Raw genomic sequence first — 17637 nt, 5'->3', positions numbered from 1 at the left:
GCTGTCCATCGCGGGCGTCATCGCACCGTCGCGAAATGATTGCGCGGAGGCAATCCTCGTTACGCGCTAAAATCGTTGCGGTGAATGTGCACGGGAGGCGCGACGTTAAAATCACACGAGATGCAAACTGCAGGGAAGCGTTAGTTTGTAAACGTATATAATATATATAGAAATACTCGCGCTGTCACTGTAAATAATTGTAAAATTATGCAGACTGACTTCGTCATTTTTTTTACAGCTCCACACCGCGATTTGGTGCCTTTGGTTTTTAGTGTTTCTGTGGAGATCGACGGTTATTTTACCGAAAGATCGCAATATTCCGCTAGTTATTATCGTATTGTAGAGCTATCTTTAAAAAAAAAAAAAGTAAATATTTAACTCCCCCGCCAGAGATTTCTTTTCAAAACCAATGAAAAATGTACGCGTACACTTAATAAAAGGTCATTGAAATTTTAAGCGATTAGCTAGAAATGTTTTCCGCCAGAGATCCATTTAAGTAGTCAGAATCTTCTACTAAAAACCGGAGATGTGGCAACCGTACTACCCATACATTTTTTCTTACATGAAAAATTCTACCAAGAAACATCTTTCCTTAAATAACGGAGAAAAGAACGATTTTACTGAAACATCTAAAAATTTAGTAAGATATATAGATCGAAAAATAATTAGAACGCTGAAATGGGTTGCCAAAACTTTGTGCAGCATCGTCATCGACATTCAGACGTTCCACATATAATTATTATTTTGATGGCTAACGAAATTAATACGTATCTATAGCTAAAGTTTTCGATGCTTCAGCAAAACCGTGTCCTTCACGTGTAGCATTGTTATTCGAAGCGCTAATACGAGTATACGTTCGACATGGCCTTATATCCTGCGAGTTATTTCCTCTCGCTACTGCGAAACCGAACGCGAGAGGAATTTATTGACATATCATACACGGTACGCGTATGTTATGCAACTTGATGTATGTATTACCGATACATGTACGAAGTGTCCTAACCGTGATGTCTCTTTAGCCGTTTACGTAAAAGAACCAACGACGAAATGTCGAGACGTCAACAGTAACCAAAATATTTATTTAACATTGAATAGAGAAGAGCTAAAAGGATTAAATTTTAAGAATATCCTCTCGCGCGTACAAGCTCGCGTTTTTTTTGGTCAACCTCAAAAAGCTTCAACTTTACAAAACTGAGATATTTAATAACGCACAGAAGGTATTGAGTAGATACTTTTTTTAGTATTACAGTAGTGAAAAAATCGCTAAAAATCGCGCTCGGAATGCACGATTTTAAACGTGCTGTAAAATTCAACCCTAAATCGCTCTGTATGATTTACAAGCGTTGCACATTTTCGAACGGGTGTGCAATATTCGGACGATGTAAGCGAACGGTGCGGCGATGAATTATGAAAGTGATTAGTTATGCTCGTCACAGATGCTACCTCGGTATAGATAAAGAGCGGTCTCGCTTCCCTCCGTTCACGCACACGAGCTTCCACAGTTCGATTTTCACGTAACCGGCTGGGATCAATAGCGAGTCACACAACTGAGATCTCTTACTTACATAAACTGCATTATGACGCAGAAATATCGTTTGCGTTCTCGCGATGTTCCAAATTCGAATAACAGCGAGCGTTTCTTTGATCGATATATTTTACTATTGAAATTATCGCGCGAGTTACCTTTCAGCTTATTGTTGGCAAAACTGTGGAAATCAATTAGAAATCGTCTTTTAAATAGTTAGAACGAAATTTCTATAGAATTTCAGAACGAAGTGAACAAAACGCAAGTTTGCTTTTCGAAATTAATAATGTAAATTTTGCTATTCCGCGGGGATTGCATGTTTCAGAGGTCAGAAATTCACGGAATTGAAACGTTTCGATCATAACAAATATTTGTGATAACAAATTAGAAAGAACGTATTTATGTAGAGTTTATTATAAGATGGTTGTAGTATTATACTCTCGGAGCTCTATGCGTTATATATATATATGTGTGTCACACACATCCACACTGGCGATTTTTAGACACTCCCTTTATAAAGACAGCGGGATTAACGAGATTAAGTGGAACGCGCATTCGCTGTAAAATAGGAGGATCAACGTATGCACCATATTGCACGACGACACGGAAACCGGCATAAATACCACGTGGCTTGAGAACCCGGCACGCGGTAAACGGACTTCCCCGGCCGCCGCCGCGCGTGTGTGTGTGTGTGTGTGTATTTGTATACCTGGCGCACACGCACAGCGTGTGTACGCGCGCTAACATAAAACGTTGAATCTACATACGTATTCGCGGCGTGTTTTCCGGGAGAGTTATCTCAATTTATATCTCATGCGCTGTTGCGTTATAATACTCCGGTTTTCTATCCACAAATTCAACCCGCTTGACAGATTCTCCGCCAGGACGATCGACTTCGCCGGGAATTATTATAGGTTCGAGTTCCTGCAATAGCATTCGCGATGATCGAGACAAAATCATGGTAATGTCTTTTCCTCGTACGTGTTAAATCCGTCATTTCATAACGACGCGCTGTGCCAAGCTGTATGCAAAACTAATGGATTCACTCCGGCGTCACATAATAGCTATAGATAACTTTAATCGTATCGCGTTAAGTAATATAGAACTGAGTGACATTTGATAGGATTTTCGTAATAGCGCAGATTTATTTCAGCTTTCATACTTCCAATTTTCGCGCTATTGTATTCGCGGTATAAATATTATTTAATCTCGTATTTGCATAACGCGATTATAAGTAAAGTTTGCACTTACGCTAAATATGGAATTCGTACTGACAAATTTATTTCACTCCGTGAATTTAGATCGGAGATAAACATATTATTTCGTCGATCAATTTTCACGATTGATATGTTTCGCGCGATGGAAAATGCTGCTGAACAAAAACACGAATATTCGCGATACCGCGGACCAATCGATCGAATGCGTCATCGACGATGTTTCTCCGAACGATGAGAAAGATTGTTGCGACAACGGACGCACGAGCGTTCCTCAAGTCCTTCGAGATGATTATCAGGCGTACATTCTTAGCTCCCTCCTGAATCAGCCTGCAGTTAAGTCGAACACAGCGTCAGACTTTCATGTAGCATTTCCGCATGCTGGCTTTTCCTACTATTTTTTCTCTCTTATGTTGCAACGATAGTCGTATATAAAAGGTCGAGAAAATTCCAAATCCTTATCGAGCTTGTGAAGTAAATAGTTTGTAAGAACGTGACTTCAATAGAAACTGATGCGTTTTTACGTACAATAGAACGACGAATAGCTACAAACGTTCGTCAATATGAATCAAGATGTGAAAATACAGACGTTGTATAGATATCTTTAATTTTAAATGCCAAGCATTCAGTAATCGTCGAAATGATAAAATTGACCAAATAAATGACGTTATGTACTTTGCCTCATTCTTACTTCTGTCGTTTCTACGTCTTTATCACAGCGCGATATTATCGCGAGGTGAAAAAACCGAGAGAACGCTATGTCGTTGCAATGCGGTGTGGTGGCGAACGACAGTTGCATCCGACGACCGCGATTGTCGCGAGCGCGGCCGTTCGCTAAGCAGCTGCCTCTCTTCCGAGAGAATCGTAACGCGAGGACATAAACCGGGAGGACGGTGGCAGATGTAAACGAGAGAAGCTTTTACCTTTAATGGATTCGCCCGGGGGCCAACGGGATCTTCGGGGTTGAAAATACCTCGGCGGTAACGAAGTTTCGTAACGAGCGGCAACGCGGTACGCGATACTACGCGAAGGGGGGAAGGCACCCACTCTGCATCCCAATTTAAATTCCAATTGCAGGCGCGATCGGACTAAAATCAAGTGCCGACGCCTGTCGGGACTTGGCGGCGAGTTTTCGCGAATTTCGAGGCCGCGCTGCTGTTGTCTCGTTCACGCACGAGGAGGACAGTCTCGCTAATATTGTATATCTAAAATTTTAGCCACACTGAAAAAAAGTGGCAGTTTTAAAAAAGTATTAGTTAATTCAGCTAATGTTAATGCAGCGGTCACCAGCTGGCGAGCAAATATTTGTTAATTTAAATAAATAACACGTTGACATAACTCACCCGTAATTAACTTAAATATATAAATACTTGTACTAAAAAAATTACTATCAACTAAACGTATTTAGTCAAGTTAAGAATTTTTTTCTCAGTGCAATAATTACGTGTAATAATCACTCATAAAATAATTACGCAGTAATCTGAAGCATGATAAGAACAATGCTGCAAAAAGTTTCGCTTTATAATTATTTTGATGACCCAACAAAGTTGTTTTTAAATTTGTGTTTCGCTATTATTTTCAGATATTTCAGCAAAATCATCCTTTTCGTGCGTAAATTTTACGCTGTTTTAATCTCGATAGTCAAGAAAATATTTCGATAGAAATAAAATGAGGAAGTAATTAAAATCAATAAGATAAAAACAGTCACAAAAGACATACGTAGTTCTTTTCCGAGACACTAAATTATTTTAATTGAAATACAAAAATGTGACAGTTTACTAAAATATTTTTGTTAAAGTATAAAACGAATCGATATACTTACACTCTACTCATTTTCTACATTTTACTTCTGACAACATTGAATTTTCTCAAAAAAACGCGCTTACTTTACATTCCACGAGTTAATCGTTTGAGAAAGTTTCGCAAGAAACTGACTTAATCAGAAAATCGAGCAAGTTTTAAGGTCGTACTTACAATCGTCGTTATCGCTATGGAAATTCCATGAGAATCATGGAGCAGTTATAAAATCTGGCGATAACTTTTATTTGACCAGAAGCCGTTTTCAAGCTCCAAGTGTTGCATTCACTTTTTTCGCAAGAGTGAGACGCGCACGCGATCAGGATAAACATCTCTTAAATCTCTTTAGCGGGAATATCGTTTTAATCGTGACGTACAGTATCATACGTCAATTTTCAATAACCCACTCTTGAGGATTGCCGATGTTGATATTCAACGATTCGATATAGTAAAAATGGACTTTCAATTTTTCAATCAGCACGAAGTGTCAGTTTAATTTAAGCGCTTGTAAAGATTTCTGTTTTTGTTTCAACGCTCTATATATATATTGCTAATATTTCAAACTAAAATACTCTATACAGACAGAGAAGACACGCGAAGGAAAAGCTTTTTCACGCAGTTTGCAAAAGGTAGAAAAAGTTGGTTGAAATCGGCGCCGTGTTTCCTGTATTCCCGCTATCCGTAATATTCGCGCTATTCATCGCTCGCAACGTGCTCGCATCCGCTCTCGCTGATTATTCGAATATTCGAGGCACCCAAAGCGTTAAATATTTCCGACAGGGTTTGCTCGATACACAGAGTATCCTACTGAAAGTATTTTAATGACAGATTCTTTGGCGTATTTCGAGTGAATTCTTCGTTGAGAGAATTCTTAACGGAACCTTATCATTTTCAACGTTAAATATTTCGATGAGTACTAAATTACATTTTTAAAGCACTTGGAACTGATTTTCAGCTGTTCTATTTAATTAGTTCAAGTACGACTTCGTGCGTAATTTATTAATTCTAAATCTAGAGTTAAATAGAATTTTTTTTACCAAGAGTCAATTCCAAATTCGTCAAACGTCATCAAAGAATTTTCCGGTGTGTCACCCTGTAGTATACAGCGCGCGTGAACGCAACACTGTGTTCATCGCAGCAGTCAATACGTCGGAAAACGCAAACGCGCATTGCAAGAATAACACATAACGTATCTATGGATGTGTCGGCCTATACCGCGTCACTGCGCGTTATCCAATTTGAAATAACGAAGGCACGAAATTCTACGCCGCGTTCATTGCATTCCTAAATACGCTTATAGCTAAAAACACACAATGCGTAACGTGAAAAGACTTTTGTGCGCGCACCAAAAATGTTTATTGTAGTTCCAGTTGTAAACTAATCCCTCGTTTGTTTCCAGATGATAATATAACGCCGGTCGTAACGTAACAATTCGCGGTTAATTATAATTAGGTCCAATTGATAGATGAACCAGGTCTTTTTTTTAGAATTAATCCTCACCGTGTTTTTATATAGTTTTCAGATTTGAGAAAAAATATATATAGCGCAGGATTGTCACAAATTCTTCATTCTGAAAAGTCTATAACTTTTCCCTGAGTTCGATAATATTAAAAAAATTCTTGTATTTTCGTCGTAATTTGGAGAAACCATTAAATATTTTTTTTTTTTGTTAAGAGATCAATTTAACAGAAAGTTTTGCAAAATTCCCTAACTTCTCCCTGATCAATTTTGCGGCAATCCTGTATAGATATACATATGTATGTGTATATAATCTGTATCTACAACTCATTCGTATAACATTTATAGAAGGATTATTGGAGTTTGTCCTTCGATAAAGTCGCGCAGCGAGAAGTTTTTTCGATATTCAGTTTACGTAATCCGAGATCTTGAGATGCGAGAATCGGAAATGGGTATAAAAAAAAAAAAAGAAGCGATCGAAATTTTATCTCGTTCGACCAGCGAGGGATCAAAGAAAACGAGATTTCTGCGCACCGGGTGCGTCACCTGCATGTACGATATCTACGTTCAGTTTAATGGAACGTTTTCGCGAGCATAAGACGAGCGTGTAATAAATGCGCGAACGGTTTCTCGGTGCCTCCTTTCACGTCTCACCGCTTTCATCTGCGTCTATCGACACGCACACTCACCGTGGTAACACACACGCACCGCGCCGCCGCGCCGGTACGTTAAGAGACGCAGGGACGAGAAATCGCCTGCAACTGGATTCCACTAGCCGGCCGACAGGCCACAAAACTTGGCCGAGGCTCAAAAGAATCGCGTCCTCTTTCTCGCTCCCTCTTACTTCGCTTCTTTCTCTTCTTTCCTCTCTGTTTTACACCCAAGCTTTGCTCGCTTCCTTTTCCCATCGCTGTGTGGCTTCACCACGTTCTACGCATCGCCGAATTGCGGTTTTGCATGACCTCGCTGTGGACGATGGGGGAGAAGGAGAAAAATTCGTTCGTATATTAGCACTCGGATATTTTGATGGTTTAAGAGCACCTGTTACACGATACAAAGTCAATATCAATCACACACATTTTGTAATATTGAGATTTTAAGATTTCAGAAAACTTCGCACCCCTCGCTAGCAGCATATTTATATTTCTCCCGCTAGTATTTTTGTTCAGTTCTGAATAAACACAATTATTTTCTAGATATTTAACTATATCTGTGGATTCAGACCGATGGTAAAAGTTTAATATCAAAATATTTAGACGCGCGCGAGTTTGTGTAAATCGATATAATTAGCACAGAGGTCTGTCAGTTTCATATAGAACTCGGCGATTGCCGGGATAATTTGTCGCGCGGAACGTTAAATATACCTTGTATTTGAAATATCCTACGCGAAAGTCACCCCGTACGTCACGGATGTATATAATTCTTGAGAGTGCACGCGCATTCGACATGTATCTAATACAGCAGGACTTAACGCGTGTCGGAACTATCGCTGAATACACGTCAGCATCGGAAGTTATAAAGCCCACGTATTCGAAACTGACAGATCTAGAATCGCCTTGCAGAACGCTGCAGGCTATAATGTGGAAAATGAATCCTTTGCGGTACATTCGTGGCAAGTATATGTGCACAGTACATGACTAAACATTGTCTATGTTATAACAACGATCGTACATAATACATTTAGATTCCAAATGGAATACTCGTTAAATAAATTAAGTTAAGATAAATAACTTATAAAAATAAGTCGTCAGAAATTGCTAAAGTTACAAACGATTAAAGAAAGAGAGGATGGCATAAAAAAAGAAAATAATTACGTTTCGAGTTTGTTATCAAATATAGCCAGAGCTGCAATCTTTATCACCCTGAGTGAAATTTAACAAGAGTATGATGTAATGAATGCTTAAGAAGGTTCTTAAAAAATTTATTCTGGCGTGATCATCGATAATGAATGCTACAAGATAACTGTTGCTTCGATATACCTACATACCTTATCGTTACAAAATCGACTATAATTGAAACGCGGTTACATGCTAATCGCTAATAGGAAAGCAAATTAAACGCTATAATGAATTGCATTAGCCAAACGTTTTATAGTCTATTTGTCTGTAATGCGCGATCTTTAATTAGACCCACGGTAAAAATAATAAAAATTTATGCGGCGCTCGTGCTAAAAGCTCGCGAAAGTTAATATCGTCGCGCGTGAGATGGAAAAATGCGACGCGATAACTCGCGGCGAGACGAAACGCGGGCGTTCCGTGTCACTTTTTCCAGGTCGTTTAAAAGCCCACGTATAAACGTGCTCGCGTCTGGCTTGGTTTGGCCTGGTCTGGCCTGGGCACGCGGATCCGCTCCGGCTTGGCGCACGCAGTCGAATCCAGAAATCGTCTAGAGCGCGCATAGCTCCGGCCACGCCGAGAAGGCAGAAAATTATCTTCTCGAAACCTCTCGATCGTTCTCTTTCTCCTTGTCTCACTTCTCCCCGCGTCCTCCCTCCTCCGTCTCTAACGTCGCTATCCGTACTCTCTCATACGTTCTATTCCTCCTCGTCTGTCTCGCTCCTCCACGCTCTTTCTCGACCGTCGTCCGGGTTCCATCGTTTTCGCGTGTGTACGTGGGCAAGGCGCTCGATATTTCAGGCCGTCGCCCACGAGAAACGCAGTTCCTGGGGGCGTGTTCCACCGCACTACCTACCATGGCGGTGGCGGCGGCGACGCGGCGGTAGCGGACTAAACCCGGCGTTACCTCGCCGTCCGTTTACACCAAGAACGCGAGAGAAGAAACCGAGAGCTCTGGCATAATTTCCGGTGGAGACGCCAGCGCGAGCGGCGAGCGCGCGCCTCTCTTGCTCGCTGCGTTCCCGAGCGAGTAGTCGTGACCGACGAGGAATCGAGACGGAATCGTCGCGCGGTCCAGCGGACGCGAGTAATCGAAATTTTCGTTGAACTGAGATTGAAACCGATGTAATTTCGACGAGTTCAATTCTCTACGCTCGGCCAGGTAGCGAAAAATGGATCGTTTTATGCCAATCGTCGCGCCTCCGCTATTGCCGAGTAGACGTAGCGATGATGTTTCAATACCTGCGAAATCTCTCTTTGACCTGATCGAAATTATACTACTGGCCTATTCTAGATTTTTATACAATAGTTTCGCTAGAAGGCATCGCGGGAAATTTTTTTTAGGCGATTTTCGAAAATCAACGAAATTAACATTGCGTGTAAAAAAACATTTTGAAGGAAACAATGTCTGGAAAAAAGAATGCTAAATAGCAGAGTGTACAGCAGAGGGAGGATTTACATTTACTCTTTCATATATAAAAGTTTGCCTCAGTTTCACAAACTATGTGATACATCAAAGATAGGTACTTGACTGTTTTATAAAATCGTAAGACGGAATGTTATTTTCCGTAATATTATATTTCAATAAAAACGTATACACTTAAGTATTCTCACATAAAAAAGGTAGGAAAAAATGTCTGATGAAAGTATTAGGCTTCTTGTCCAAGAATCAAGAGAACGATTTCAGTTAACCGATACTTTTGGACGAAATTCCGTATACGAGTGGTAATCGATATTCAAATGGATTCGAGTTACTAATGTCATAATAGATAAACTACATTAATGCACAAGCAGCTAAGGTTTGTGTTCGGAGTTGAGTACTCGGATGCTTCGAAGTAAATCGGTGAAGTACTTGAACGAGATTAAGCGATTCAATACTCGCTCGATCGAGCGGAACTAACTGCTCTGTTATGTGCATTACGACAAGCATATTGTTAATGCGATATGATTTATCATCTTACTTATGCTCTTCAAAGATTTGAGGATTAAAAGCAAACAAAGGTAAAGATATACGGAAAGAACGATTTTGCTCAAGTATCTTAAAATTTTAGTTGGATAAATCTAAAAGACATTTTGTTGGAGACTATCGAGATAATTATGTAGGAATCTCAAGCGTGATAAACAATGCTGCAAAAAGTTTCGGTTTCAATAACTTATTGTTTTGAGCGTCCTACATAATTATATTTTGACAGTCTAACAAAATTATTTTCAGATCTAGCTCAATTTTCCGGTATTACAGCAAAATCGTTCTTTGCGTGCAGAAAATAGTTAAAAAATGGACGATATTCCCTTCTAAGCGACAATATCTTTAGATCAATATATTTAAAATGCACTTAGTGTACAAAGTGTCTTACTGAAATAAAAATAACGTTTGCCCACGTATAGAAAAGATCGATATCGTTATTCCTATTTCATTACGTCTTTCCCGCGCGGGTCGTAGCGCATCCATTTTAGTCGTTTCGAACCTCGAGAGTGTAACTATTGAAGTCAATGCGCAAGTTACTCCCGATTGAGAAACTTTGAACTCAATTCGCCTCGTCATTATGGAGTACTTGTCCACCTCCCAATGTGAGAAGCGCGAAGGGGATTAACGCTCGAGAATGCATCGCCACGTGGTGTGGCACGTAGTAAATGCGCCGCACGCGCGGCGTGTCACCAATTAACCCTTTATGGCCTAAATTTCTGTACACGTTGTACCCGCCGTAGTCGGACACACAAGTATAAATTTCGCACGACCACCGGCTGTGAAATTTTCTTTATACTCGCACACGTGTTTCGCGACAAAATGCAACGTTTTACGGAACATGGCGGTAAATTTATCTATAGCGTGTCGCAGTGAAACTAGTGAATCGAGTCATAAAACATTATTCCGAAAAAGTGAATCTGTAAATTTTCGTGAAACGTCGAAACTGCGCAGCAGGACGAGAAGAAGAAGCGGGAACTTTCTACCGGGGATAATATATTTCGTCGGAACAATGTCGATATGGCTTTCGAAATAATACGTAAAATAATTAGTGATATAAATTATCAGTTTACGAGCTTGTGTCGCGCAATAAAAGTAACACTTCAATTAACATCATATCAAGCCGCACGAAAACGGACTTTTGTTATCAACGCATACCAATAAAGTTTAATATTTCTTTACGTCTCAGTAAGTGGCACGTGCTCTGGCGGGTTTTGTGACCGTCGTGTATATATATATATATATATATATCACACACACGTATATATAGTTGAAAGTTAATGTGATCCTGCTCTGAGATAGAACATTCGTTTTAATCGGCTCAACTTGCTATTTCATTTTTCTCAATTATGGCGAAACGAGATATTTAATTACGACGAGAGGAAGACATGTATTTTATTCTTCTATACACGGTGCGCAAATTATATCACTGCTGTTAATTCTTTAAAGTGTTGTTAGAAAAAAGAACAAACGTGTCTCACGCACCGATCCCTATATATTTCTCGAATCTTTAAAAGATTCCCAGATTCTTTTCCCTATCTATATCAGTAAATGATTCATCGCATGTACATTCCTAATACATAAAACGTGCGTCCCTTTTTGAATAGAATTTATCAGGAATCATCTTGTGTGTTTGTACGAGAAATCTTGTGAGTCACAGCCTTGGCACGAGCAGTGGCTCATTCCGGATACTCCCAAAAGCAAACCCAAGTCGTCGATGATACATTTCGTGTCGCATCGGTGGGACACGGTAATACTCGCGAGAGGTTGAAATTTTTAAAACTATCCACCAGCGCGAGAAGTTCCGAACGAACGCTCCGACCGGACAAAGAGGCAAGAACAATAAAATTTGCATAGATGTCGGATAAATAAAAACGCAGAACGAAGGCTGTAAATCAAACGTGTCCAGCGGCAGCGAAACGCTATATCGTCTATTATCGAGATGTATCTGTTTTCTCACACCCCGCACTGACGCGATTCTAGTAACGGCAAGAATTCTGTCGTTCTCTTGAATTAATGGCGTGTGTCACACACGCGCTTTGTTATGCGATTTCCGAAAGAACAAAGCTATCGATCTCGGAGTAATCAGAATCAAGATAAGCAAGAGAGAGTAGCTCGTATCGGCGCATTTTAATTCGCATCGGTGTTTGCATAATGCGTACCAATGCAGTATATATTGATACAGAAAAGGTACACACAGGGAATAAAAAGCGGAGAATTTATCTTTACTGTTTAAATTTCTGCCCCGGTAAATTTGCTTTAATACAAAGAGAAAACAGAATATGTGCTTACTGAAGTTTAGATGTATAAAGCGTACAAAGTGCATAAATTCTCTTGTAAACGCAAGTGAATTAAGCACATAATGATAAGAGAAAGTAAAGACAAAAAGTTCGATAAGTATCTGTTTTCTCTTTACGCGAAAAGAGGCACGAAAGAGTACCGCAATAAAGTAAAGCCGGAGTTTACGTCGCTTCCACAAACCCTCGCGTTACTCAAGATGAGAAAATGCCGGGAGCTTCCACCGCTATTCTACGGTAACAGGTCGCGCATTTCCATACGGAAACCCGCGACATCCTGGAACCGCATCGAGATTGAAGAACGAAAATGTGCGCGATCATCGCGGCCACGTGAGAAAATTCACGTCCTCCGTTCACCTGGCGGAATAAACGTTCGCACGTATAGAGCTCGCAGGTGCTGCAACACGGCGACGCCGCGCGCGACGGCGCGTGGCCTACATATCGCGTCGAATGTGAGTTTTGTAATACGCGATTTGACGCGCGGCGCGAGCAGAAAGCGTGGGTGGCTTCGATCATCGTCGGCGTTGAGTCACTCGCGGCGGCGACGACGAGTTCCCATAGCCCGGCCGCCAACGCCGTGCAAGGTGCCGTGCATGCGCAAGCTGCAATCAGCGAGCACGTATCTCCGTGTGCAGTAAGAGACAGAATTGTCCGTTGACGTCATCCTCGACGATTTATTCGATCCGCGCCCGAAGTTCGACACGCCTGTCGCTGTGCACTTATACAACGAATTATGTCTCCGGAACGAACCGCGCGAATGTTATCGGCAAAACACACGAATATAAAAGGTGAAGAGAGATCACTGACGGCATAATTAAAACGATTATACCTTCAGAAATTCGAACGACGAGTCTTGCTGATAAGGATAAGAATGAATCTATATGGTAAGGATTATATAAACAGCTGAAGGTGTATCTGTCTGAAAGTCTAAAAAATATATTATGCCTTCGAGAATCGTTCTTATCAGAAGAGAATTAAAATTTCAGCACTTACAATGCTGTCAGCGTGCACACTCTTCAAAAAGCAAGAGAATAAAAAATTCATAGCTTAAGCAAACACGTGTTTCGCGCGTCAACTATTTTCAAACTGGCTAAATTGCACGTGATTTGCATTGATGCACATACTCGAAACATAAAAAGATGATCTGAAGATGTTTGCAAAACGTGTTTCATCAGCTGCGTAAATCTTTCTAAAGATTTTTCATTAACAACTTTGCTGTGCGTTTTAGATATATAGATATCCTATAAAAAGGTGGAAAAGAGAAAGAGAAAGAGATAATTGCTATGCAGCAAAATTTCATCTGTCGCAAGAAAACTTTAACTTTTCAAATCGATGCAAATGAAACATGAAACATTAAATTTATCACAAATGTATTTGCAATCATATTTTTTTCCCGTCCCGATACATAATTCCAATTATGCCAAATAATATATACGTAACGAGACTTTTAAATTAGCATGCTTGTGTTGAAATCTTGTTTTTTTTTTTTTAATAATCTGTTTTTTTTTAACAATCCTTTTTATTTTTAAATATGTTTTGTACAATAAATTATATTTTATTATATTTTTAAATATGTTTTGAGTTACAATCATATTTTATTATAGATGTGTATACAACATACACATAGTATTCTTCATGCAAATTGAAGCCTTAAATTATTTCAATAAAACTAATAATTTCTCAATAATATATAATGAACAATAACATTATGTTTATATATTGTAATAACGTTTGTAAACATTCATCAGTCATCGAACGAACCGCACTTTCGATACGCACGTCAGATAGAATTTGACTGTATCGCGATGTGAATTTTACGTCACGTCAGATGCCACTCGTTTCATAGAAAACTACTACAGGTACTATTCCAATATCAACGTTATCAGTCCGAAAACTATTGTATCGATAACAAGCGAATTTTGCAAGCGAACCAGATATTGTTCGATTGCGAATTCGAAAGATTCGAAAAATTGTCACAATATAGTCGAACCGATTTCAGGCCTGTTTAATTAATTTAGAAAGTATTTAATTGTCAATTGTATATCGCAAATTTCAGTAATTCCTATTAGTGATCATAAGAATCGGTGTTGCGACAACTTTTTCGTTAAGATTAAACACACGCAATAAACGAAGAAATGTCAATTATTATCAAACGGTTTAATTTTCATATTTCTTTCATCAAAACAGCCAAAAGTAACTTATAGTTTAAGTTTTCCGCGGTTTATGTCATTTCTGGAAGCTTACTGTAAACAAAGCAATCGAAATTGTCACATAGAAATAAGCACGCTAAAGATACCGTCAATTTTCGTTACTTTCGTCATGCAGATCGTCGACAGAATGAAACAGCGTTGCAACAACTATATAGGTCCGATTCGATTGAATACACTGTCGGTTCGAAAGCCACTACCGATAACGCGTCCACCATAACCCCACCCCGCCTCAAAATCCACAAAATTCCGGAATCCGGTCTGCCACGCACAGGATGAAACGCAGAGAAGAACGAGGATAATAAAAAGCCTCTGGTTCCACAACTCCATGTATATAGCCATCGCCACGAAAAAAATCGGCACAAAGATTTTACAATGCTCAAGCACGGAAAAATATCGTATGAAACAACATAAATCCGACAATTAAAACATACATATGTGGTCGTCTCACTCGTATAATTAAAAAATTAGCTTTTCTAAATAAAATTACCGTTTTATATTTTTCACGTTTCAGTAGCATCACACGATATTTTAATCGTAATACGGCAATAATCGCATTTCACGTGTCATTTATACGTCGTTTCAATCTACCGAGGGAATATTTCTCATATTTTTCATTACTACATTCTTCTTCGAATGGCCAGAAAACAGGTTAAAAGCGATCTCGCGTAGTGCGAATCGTCAATTATGCCACTTCGGTCTATAAACTTCTTACACCTGAATGTGTCATATACTTTGATAAATCGCATTTACGGCCATATAAATAATTTACGAGGCGCGGATTATATTTTTCCACATACCTATTATCTATCTCGGGCCCCATCGCGACATATCCATTGGTGCAGCAAGATCGATGTCAGCGTTGATCCCGTAATCGTTACTCGACTTCGCCTGCAAGAGAAAAAAAAAGAGTCGAAGGTAAGAACTGGAAGATATGACGCGTAAGCGTCGCGGTATAGTAATTACGATGATAATGACGGTACACATCATGCTTCGCAGCATGATGTGTACGGATGATGCGATTGCGTCGCGTTGTCGTCGGAATATATGTCATATTTATCGCGCAGGTAAGATTTCTGTAAAAAGAATCGCGACGGAACGGAGATAATGATATGTTTATAACGTTTGCATAAATTAGTTTCTAAATGCGGAACGTTCAATAATAATATAATCCTCTTTAATGTTTAATTGCTTGTGTATATGAGAGGCATCGTACTCTGTGATGTTTGCTCGTTTCGTTCTTGCTTCCACGGTGTGGTAATATGGAAACATTCAATGTATCCCCGTTTTCCTAAATCAAGATTAAGTTCATACATCCATATAATTATTTACTTATACAATTATGCTAAATTGAGATGCAACTGCTTTTGCGCGTCGAAAGTGCTAAGCGAGGTACTTATGTTGGTTCGTTTCGTGCCAGTGGTTAAAGGTTACAAATATTTTGTAGTACACACGCGAGCATATAAATTGCTGCGCTTGACGTTATCTACATATTATGCAAATTATCAAGTAGATAGTTGGAAAAGTAGAATTAAAATTCTTGTTAAAAGAAGAAAGCGCTCGTTATTTTATTATAGCGCTTTTACGTGAATTTCTAAAAATATAATAATGTTTCTCTAAAATTACAGTAAGTCGATGTATTTATTTTTAGGTATTTCGCGTTATATTTTTCTCAACGATTTAATCCTCGATGACACGTCACTTGATTCAATACATATATTATATGTGACGGAATTTAAAATATACATTATTAAAATATTCATAATTCGTGTATAATATAAAACCAGCCACGTGCTATTTAAATAGTTGAATTGCTCGACGGAGTCGCGATGATTTTATATTTCGCACGTGCGACAATTTTCGTATCTCGACCGACCTGGTCGGCGGGGCTCCGACGTTTGATAAAATTTCCCGCAAAATATAAGGAGCGGGGCGATCGATTCGAAATCACTGGTGTTACAAAGCGGGAACCTCGCCCTAGCCGTAGGGCGTTCTCGGTACAGACGGACGACAGCACAAAGCGGCCGCGCGCACACGTTCCTTTTTCCTGCGAATATCGGAGAGATCTACGCAACGCTTTGCTCTCTAGAAACCACTCTCGATATCGCATCTCGCTCGCTACCACCCCACCTCGCTCTCGTGGAAACGCGTAAAATTCCAGACCTGTGTTCGAAGTATACGCATCACAAAATACGATGGCGAGATCAACACACAGATGTTCGTAATCGTCTCGATCGAGAGGAGATTCTTATAGAAAAGAGATCATCGAGGGGGTTACACATGTTTCCATTATCTCTAATCTCTACCAGTTTTAATCTTACCAGATTCTAACTCTTCTATTAATAATTATCGAAATCTCTCCTGCGAAATCTTCCTCTTTGTACAGATTCAAATATTATATTTGGATCTTTTAAATCAAATTATCCTCCTTTTCTCTCTCCCCGGTTTCGACAGACTTTTCTCTCTCCCTCCCTCCCTCTCTCTCTCTCTCTCTCTCTCTCTCTCTCTCTCTCTCTCTCTCTCTCTCTCTCTCTCTCATCGAAGAAATAAAATATAGTGAGCGTAAACGAGTAATGAGATGATGCAAATAGTGATGAACGAAACAATGGTACTTAATATTAACTAATTTTTGTACCGACCGTAAATTGTCAAACAAACAAGGAAAGAATTACCGCCTATAACGGTCAAAGCTGGATCAAAGTGCTAATAATAAGTATGTGTGAATTTTCATATGCTACATATATGTAGTCCCCCCATAATGCGCGCTGAAACATTCAGACATATAACGCATAAATACTACAGTAGTATTATAATATCACCGATAAATACTTGATTAATTCCAAATTAAATATAAAGATGATAATTTAAAATTCCGTAAATAAATTCACACATACTTATTATTAGCACTTTGATCCAGCTTTGACCGTTATAAATGGTACTTAATGTTTTCAATTACATATCTGTTCCCCATTTCTCCTTTTTTTCCCCCCGCGAATTCGTTCGGATTAAACATACGCGGATTTTGATTATTTCTCTCTTTCGTAAAACATTTCGAGAACATCGAGGACGATTTCTATTCTCTCCTATTCTGTTCTATTATATTGCTTCTAAATTGCTGTCCTCTCGCGCATCCTTTCTCGGTATTCCCTCACCCCTTTCTCTCGCATTCTCTCGCACGCATACACACGCGACATACGATCGGACAAAAGATAATCGCGGAGCTGCCTGTCGTGTTTCCACCGCGCACGGCTTTCGGGTGTGCTGGTTGCCCGAAGGGGGTGACGCTGGGCGTCGCGAGGTAGTGGGACGACAGGGGTGGAGAGGGGGGAGGGGGGGGGGGG

Source organism: Cyphomyrmex costatus, unplaced genomic scaffold (assembly GCF_001594065.2).
Source record: "Cyphomyrmex costatus isolate MS0001 unplaced genomic scaffold, Ccosl1.0 scaffold122, whole genome shotgun sequence".
Lineage (NCBI taxonomy): Eukaryota > Metazoa > Arthropoda > Insecta > Hymenoptera > Formicidae > Cyphomyrmex > Cyphomyrmex costatus.
The sequence above is the reverse complement of the archived record's forward strand: the minus strand, read 5'-3'. Positions refer to the sequence as shown.